Source organism: Olea europaea, unplaced genomic scaffold, assembly GCF_002742605.1.
Source record: "Olea europaea var. sylvestris unplaced genomic scaffold, O_europaea_v1 scaffold2095, whole genome shotgun sequence".
Lineage (NCBI taxonomy): Eukaryota > Viridiplantae > Streptophyta > Magnoliopsida > Lamiales > Oleaceae > Olea > Olea europaea.
In genome coordinates this window covers 41,234-50,102 of record NW_019238884.1, presented here as the reverse complement: position 1 = coordinate 50,102, position 8,869 = coordinate 41,234, and positions in this window count along the sequence as shown.

The following is an 8,869-nucleotide window of genomic DNA, read 5'->3' as shown; positions in this document are numbered from 1 at the left end:
TAGAGAGAGAGAGAGAGAGAGAGAGAGAGAGCGAGAGAGAGAGAGAGCGAGAGAGAGAGAGTGAGTGAGTGAGGTAGGGTTATAGTAATCTTCCATTATAAACACTGTTCATTTGGAGAAACTTGTCTATTCTATTGTACTATTTTATAGTGTTCAATTATTATCATTTCATTTTATTTAATTATGTCTTCAATTTCAAATTGGTTAAGGAGATCTAGAAATAGATCTACAAATATTTCAAATGTTTTTTGAAGTGAAGATGAATTAGATCAAGCATCTGTCTCTACATCAAGTGATTTCAATAGTCATGAATTTTCAAATTGCTCAAATTAAACAAAGATTGCATAATTGGACTATTCCAAAGATAGAGAAAAACTTTATCTATGAAGTAGAAAAGTTTGATTTTACTCAGAATTTTATTCCTGCTCCTGTACAAACAATCCCGTATCAAATTCTTACTTTTTCTGATGGAAATGTCAAAATGATTTTCAAAGGATCTTCTTCTAGATTTCAAAGATCTTATTCTTCTAGATATGAAGATAGACCTAGAACTTCTTTTCAATCTTCTAGATTTTCAAGGTGTTGTTTTTAATCCTAACATTCCAAAACCTGAATACAAAGATAAAGAAGAGGAATAAAAACTACTTGACTCTCCAATTTTATCTGATATGGTCTCTCCTTCTCAAAATGAGAGACTTGATCATGAATGTAATGTTATTTCTTCTAGTATTAATAAAAGAAATGAATTTAAAACCAATCAGTCTACTGATGTTAAAAGTTTTAGAAAAAAATTTCTAAAAACTTTTTAAAAAGAAGAAAGTGAATCTTTTTGGGAAGAATTCAATGAATTCTCTGAAAATTTAAGTTTTTATGAGTAAGCATATTTCAAAGTTTACAATAAAAAAACCCATTTCAAAGGAAGAAAAAATCATTCAAAATACAAATACTTCAAAAAAGATTTGGAAAACTTCTTCCGGAGAATCTATTCCATCATCTCATCCTCCTTTGCAAGAAATAGTAGTTCCACATGGAAATATTGAAATTCTTGCTTCTCCTCTCAAAAAGATATCTGAAAAATGACCTGATGAATCTCAAGTTGTTGCTAAAGATATCAAAAATATTCAAACACAAAATAACTATACTAATATAGTTCTTCAATCTATGTATTTTCAACTCAACATAATTGAAATAAATTCTGAATCTGAAACATCTTCTTCTTCAAAATCAATTAAGCCAATAGAGCCAGTTTTAATAAACAGGCATGAGACTACTCCAAAAAATCCTCTTAAAATTGAAGTCAATGTTCTAAAAGAACAAGCAACTCAGTTATCAAAATATCATCACCCTTTACTTCAAATAGCATCAATACTATTGATTATCTTGAATCTCAATTTATTGATGATGAAATTCCTCATATTAATAAACTTCAAAAAAAATTTCATTTTTTGAAAATTTCCTCCTTTTTATCCAAAAAATACTCTTCCTGATTTACTTTTTGAACAAAAGTCCAAAATCCCCACAACATTTTTTGGTAATGGTATAACTGTATGGAATATTGACGGTTTAACTGAATATCAAATCCTTCAAACTCTTGAAAGTATGGATGCTTGTGTTAATGCCTATATTCAAGAAGGTAATTCTGCTATTGAAACAACAAATAATATTATTCAAGGTTTTGTTGGACAAATTAATAATTGGTGGTTTAATTATGTTATTGAACAAGAAAATTCAAATTGGTCATGCTATAAAACCTGTTGATTCAAATGATAATTTTAATACTTTAAATTTCAGTATTATAAAACATTTTATTGGATCTCCAAAAGATGTTTTAGAAAAAATTTCAAAGACTTTAAATTGTTCAAGTTGCAGGATTTTTGCTAGTACAAAGATATGTTTTTAACATGTGTATTTTTGTGAAAAGATTGTAATCAAGCTTATTGGGAAAAAAGATTTTTATCTGGACTTCCAAAATTATTTTCAGAAAGAGTTAAAAATTCAATAAAGAGGGAATATGAGAACAATATTCCATATGATATTCTTAGATATGGATATGGAGAATTAATCAGTTTCATTAACAGAGAAGGATTAGCTTTCTATAATAAAATTAAACTTAAATCTAAATTGCAATCGAAAGATTAGATAGTAAAAAAAAACTAGAATCTTTCTATGAACAATATGGATTTGAGAATATTATTCCTCCTTCAAAATGAAGAAGAAAAAACTTTTCAAAAAGAAACTTTATTAAAAAAAAAAGAATTTATAAAAACCTTCTTATTCCAAAAATTATTCTAAAAAAAATTTCAAAAACGAAAATTTTCAATAAAGAATAATGTTACTTATTGGAAATGCAGAAAATCAGGGCATTATTCTAATAAGTGTCCTCTCCAAAGCAAGATTAATAATCTTCAAATTGATGAAGATATTAAACTTGAAATCCTCAATCTTATGGATTCAGATTCAAGTTCTAATGATGAAAATATTTCTAATTTAGGACATTTTTATCAATATCAAGAAGATTCTCATGTTGTATCTAATTCAAACTCCTCTTCTTCTTCTAGTCAAAGTAAAAGAACTTTGTGGTTGTAAAACTATAAATATTCCTACTAAACAAGAAGAACTTATTAAAGAAATTGTTGATCAGATTGAAGATCCACAACTTAAAAATAAGTTTAGTACTCTTTTGCCTTCAAATTCAAAACTTACTTTTGAGACTTTCAACATGTAAAATGTTTTTAATCGTTTTGAAACTTCAAAATCTTCGAATACTGATTTAAAATTAGAAATTAATTCAGTGAAATCCAAAATTTCTATTCTTGAACGTCAAATGAAAGATGTTCGAATAGAAGCTGTTGTTCTCAAAACTCAAGATTTAAAACGAAAGTCAAAAATTTATTCTACTTCTTCATCTACTAGTTCTTTTGATGAAGAATTTATTCCTTTAAATCTTCAATCTAAAAAAGAAATGAGTAATGTTATTAATCGTATTCAACTTCAAAAATGGTACTATAATATGACTATTGTAGTCAACAAAGAATTTAAATTTACTTCTAGAGTCCTTATTGATTCTGGTGCACATCAAAATTTTATTAGGGAAGGACTTATCCCTCCAAAATATTTTGAAAAAATTACTGAGTGACTTTATGGTGCCAGTGGTAAAAAACTCAATATTCAATATAAGCTTTCAAAAGCTCATGTTTGCAATTCAAATATTTGTTTCAAAAATATATTTTATCTTGTAAAAGATTTGGATCAAGAAGTTATTCTTAGAACTCCTTTTATTATTCAAATATATCATTTTTAAGCTAATTCAAAAGGCTTAACTACAAATATTTTTTGTTAAGAAATTTGTTTTAAATTTACAAATCGTCCTTCTTATAACGATGTTAATTCTTTAAAAGAAGCATCTATTTCAAAAATTATTAATATTATAAATCTAAAAAAATAATATTAAATTTCTTAAAGAAAAAATTAAATTTCAAAGAATTGAAGAACAATTGAAAAACTCTTCAATTCAAGGAAAATTTTCAAATTTTCAAAAATAAATTGAGAAAGAAATTTCAACTATTCCAAATGCTTTCTTGGATAGGAAGAAATATGTTGTTTCTCTTCCTTACAATTCTGATTTTCATAAATCAAATATTCTTACCAAATCTCGTCCTATTCAAATGAACAAAGAACTCTTAGATGACTTTATTTAGGAAATCAAAGATTTACTTGATAAGGGTCTTATTCGTCTGAGCAAATCGCCTTGGAGTTGCTCTGCATTCTATGTTAATAATTCAGCTGAAATTGAACGAGGCGTTCTTCATTTGGTTATAAGTCATAAACCTTTTAATAAAGCTCTTCAATGGATTCGATATCCATTACCTCAAAAGAAAGACCTATTAAATAGGTTATTCAAAACTATTATCTTCTCAAAATTTAGGTTTCTGGCAAATTCAAATTAAAGAAAAAGACAGATACAAAAACTGCTTTCAACGTCCCTTTCGGACAATATGAATGAAATGTTATGTCATTCGGTCTCAAAAATGCTCCTTATGAATTTCAAAAAATTATGAATGATATTTTTAATCCTTTTCCAAATTTCATTATTGTTTACATAGATGTTATTCTCATATTTTTTGAAAGTATAGAACAATAATTTAAACATTAAAATACATTCATACATGCAGTCAAGAAAAATTTTATGTCAAATAAAAATTAGGTTCCTAGGCCATAACATCCATTCAGGAACTATTATTCCAATTCAAAGAAGCTTAGAATTTGCTGATAAATTTCTAGATAAAACAAGTTTGCAGCGTTTTTTAGGTTGTGTCAATTATGTTGCTGATTTTGTAAAAAATATACATCAAATATGTACCCCACTCTTCAAAAGATTACAAGCAGCCGTCCAAAATGTCAAAAAAGCAATAAAAAATATTCCCTCTCTTTCGATTCTTAACCTTACAACCTCTATTATCGTTGAGAGAAATGCCTCTGATATAGGGTATGGTGGAGTACTCAAACAGATTACAAACCAGTCAAGTCAAGAACAGTTGGTTAGGTATCATAGTGGCGTGTGGACTAGCCTTCAAAAGAATTATTCTACTATCAAAAAATAGATTTTATCAATAGTATTACATATTTCAAAATTTTAAGATGATTTAATTAATAAAAATTTCATTTTGAAAGCTGATTGTAAAGCATCTAAAGATGTTTTACAAAAAGATATAAAAAACCTTGTTTCAAAACAAATTTTTGCAAGATAGCAGGCTATCTTGTCCTGTTTTGATTTTGAAATTCTATATACATAAGGCAAATCAAATGTTCTTGCAGACTTCCTCACAAGAGAATTCATATAGAAAGGAGAGAGCTTTGAGAATTCAAAATTGAGAGAAAAATATTTATGAGTTAGGTAGATCAAGTAGAGAAAATATTCAAAAGAAAATTCTTCAAAGGGTTTATCTGAAGCTCAAAACCCTTTTCAAAAGAAGAGTAGTAGAGAGAAAAATACTCTCCATTGTTTACAATTGATGACATCTTCAAAGGATCATCTAAGAAAGTTGAAGCACAAACTACTTCTTCCTCTTATCAAAATACTACCTTTTCTGTCCTTGTTTTCAAAAAACTAGATCAAAGTAAATCTTCAAATCCAGAACAAAAGAATGTGTTAAATTACAAAAAAGTAGTTCAAGATTTTGGTAAACTTCCTCAAATAAACCCTCCCCAACTTTTCAATATTTCCTCAAAGTAGCCTGTGAACCAATCTTTGAAATGGAAATATCTTGGTTAAATAGATATACATCTCTTGATGATTGTCTTTTAAGCCTTTTTCCAAAGAATTTATGTTTCATGCCTGCCTAGGGCAATTCATGAGCTGCTATCTCCAACTGAGGTTAGGTCTTCTTTTGCTCTGTTGCTGTTATTCTTCCAAATATCAAAAAATTCGAAAATATTATAAAGCTATCCTTAAGAAAACAGGATGAGCCATAATTTCTCATGCTCCAAATGAACAAAATAAAAACAAAACTAATTTTTCAAAAATAAGTATTCTTAGGTATTGTCATACGAAGACTGTGGACAAAACCCTTGGGATGAAAAATGAATGAACCTTTCTGAAGGAGAATCATTTGTATTTCGTTTCAATTATTTTGATTACAAGGATGCATGGTATAATGTTTTTTTTACTTTAGACCAGTGACTCATTTTTGGTTCATTTTTTTCAATCAAAATTGCAATCCAAATTTTCCAAAATGGTTTCAAAATTGGTTTGAATGTGTTGGAATTGAAGAGAAGATTTTACCCGATCTCACTCTTCAAGGATTCAAACACCTCAAAAGAGAGGCAAACCCATTTTTGAAGCCTAAATTTCATTCAATTTGAGAGTATCATGGATACTCTACTGGGACCTTTTCATCCTTCAAGATCCAAACTATGAATATTTTATTCAAAAAATCATTCGGAGATTCAAAGTCAAATGGTGCTCAAAGTTTTGTGAGATAAATTGCTGCCCAAAGGCATTACAGTCATGAATTCAAGAACAACGGAAAGAACTTGCAATTATTTAAAAAAAATTGCTTCTTTGGCTGAAACTACATCAAAGAAATCAAAATCTGTTCAAGAAGAATCTTCTCATTTAGGATCAATATCAGATCATGCATATAGTAATGAAGATATGAATGATGGACTAATGACTTAATTGATGAAGAGACAAAAGAATTTGAAAGGACTATTAAAAAAAATTGCTTCTTTGGCTGAAACTACATCAAAGAAATCAAAATCTGTTCAAGAAGAATCTTCTCATTTAGGATCAATATCAGATCATGCATATAGTAATGAAGATATGAATGATGGACTAATGACTTAATTGATGAAGAGACAAAAGAATTTAAAAGGACTATAAGGACCTAGTTATTTAGATGAATTAAAGAATTATCGGGCCCTAAAGTCAAAAGTAATATTGTTTAAGCTTTGTCTACCACCAAACAAATTATTTTTACCAACTTTACCCACTTTAAAAAAGATATAACTTTATTAAAGCCACTTTAATAAAATTTTCTTCAAAGTTGGTGAAATTGTCAAAATGAGGCTCAATTGTGGAAGACAAAGACAAAAGTTGATGGAAACTTTTCAAAAGATGTTACAAAATTCGAAAGGAACAATAATTCAAGATTCCTTTCCAAATTGAATAAATTTTCAAGCCCGAAACTGAAGAATTCAAGTATTTAAGTAGATCAATACACACACACACACACTATATATATATATATATATATATATAGTGCCATTTAATTTGGTTTTAACATTTGTATTGGGTTAGTTTAAGTTAGAGTTTGCCCAAATCGATCAAGTCGGCTTCGGTTTCAAAGCCATAAGAGAGTGAGGTTATTCGTTGACATGGATGAGAAAAGAGAGTTTTGTAAGTTTATAAAATCTGTCCAATTTCCAGATGGATTTGCTACAAATATTTCAAAGAATGTGAATGTTAAGGATGGTAAGATCACGGGCTTGAAAAGTCATGACTGTCACGTTCTATTCCAATGACTTTTTCCAATAGGTATAAGACCTTATGACAATAAGGAGGTTAGTACTACAATTACTTAGTTAGCCATGTTCTTCCAAAAAATTTGTTCTCAGAACCTTACTATTTCGAACTTAGATGCTATGCAAGATGGGATTATAATTACATTGTGCAAGCTGGAAACAAATTTTCCTCCTGCCTTTTTCGATATCATGGTCCATTTAGCAGTACATTTACCATATGAGGCGAAGATGGCTGCACCAGTGCATACTCGTTGGATGTATCCATTTGAAAGGTAATATCAACACTTTTAAGATAATCATGCTCACAAGTACGTATGCATCCTAATTTATGGTTATTTTGTTTCATTTTAGAGCTTTAGGAACATTGAAAAAATATGCGAAAACAAAGCTCGTCTAGAAGGCTGAATTGCTGAGAGATATGTTAATAAGGAGGCATTGACTTACTGTTTGATGTACCTTCGTGGTATTGAAACTCAATTCAACAGAACAGAATGTACTGGGGGCTATGATTAGCAAAATTAGTTAACTTTATCGATTTTCACTCAACCAGCAAAGCCATTTGGGAGCATTCAATATCTTGAGTTGTCACATGACGAAAAGAAAAGGCTTATTGGTAAATTCTTTATAATTGCATGGAGTTGGAACGTTACATAACATACGGACTTTCCATATAATACCTGTAGTATTATTATAAGTTAGTACTTGATAACACTAATTATATCATAATTACAGCAAGCACACTGAAGTATTGCAAAATAGAGGTGTAATTAACATTGATGAAATACGCGAGAAAGAATTTCCAGGTTAGTTTAAAGAAAAGGTAAGTTCTTTTCTAGGCTCAAATATTTGTGTTTTTTAAAATATAGTATTATGTTACCCTCTAATTGTTATGCATGCATTTTCACATATCAAATTGTCATATTTATGTAAGGATCCTAATGTAAGCAAAGAGTTGTATACACTAGCATGTGGACTAGATTACAAAATGAAATCCTATAGTGCATGTGATGTGAATGGAGTTCTGTATCGCACCAAATCACGTGATGCTGGACGTGTCACACAAAATTGTGGCATTTAGGTTGAAGGTGAATCTTGTGATTACTATGGGCTAATTGAGGAGATTCTTGACTTGAATTACATTTTTTACCACAAAGTTGAACTTTTTAAGTGCACGTGGTATGACACAAATATAAGTAGAAAGAATATACACATAGACATTTGCATCACGAGCATCAACATAAGTGCACATTGGTATGAAAATGAACCTTATGTGCTAGCTAGACAAGTTGGCCAAGTGTTCTATGTGGATGATTATAAAATGGGTCAAAATTGGAAGGTGTTTCAAAAGTTCCATTATCGTCATGTGTTGGATGTTCCAGACAATTTGGATGAAAGAGATGGTAATGACAATAATGTTGAGCATGGTGAAAGTGAAGCTTATCAAGAAAGAAGTTCTAAAGATGTTCAGATAACATTCGAATCAACTGATATTGAGCAACTTAATCGAGAAGATGTTTGTCCGACACAAATAATATTGCAAGATAAAGAAGTAAATGAAGATACATTGGTAGGTAGTCTTGGTGATATGGAAACCGAAAATGTACCATTGTTGAATAGTGAAGACAGTGATGATTCGGACTCATTTGAATAGTTGTTCGTTATGTAACTATGCACTGAATAACTCATTTTCCATTTTAAATGAAGTTGTAACAAGGCCATATCCAATGAACTTCTAGCGAATCTTCATGGATAATTAAGTTTTGTTTCATTAATTCTTATTAGAATAAATAAGAAATGTATCTTAATTAAAGATTTCTAACTACAGTTAGACTAATGTAATTGAATC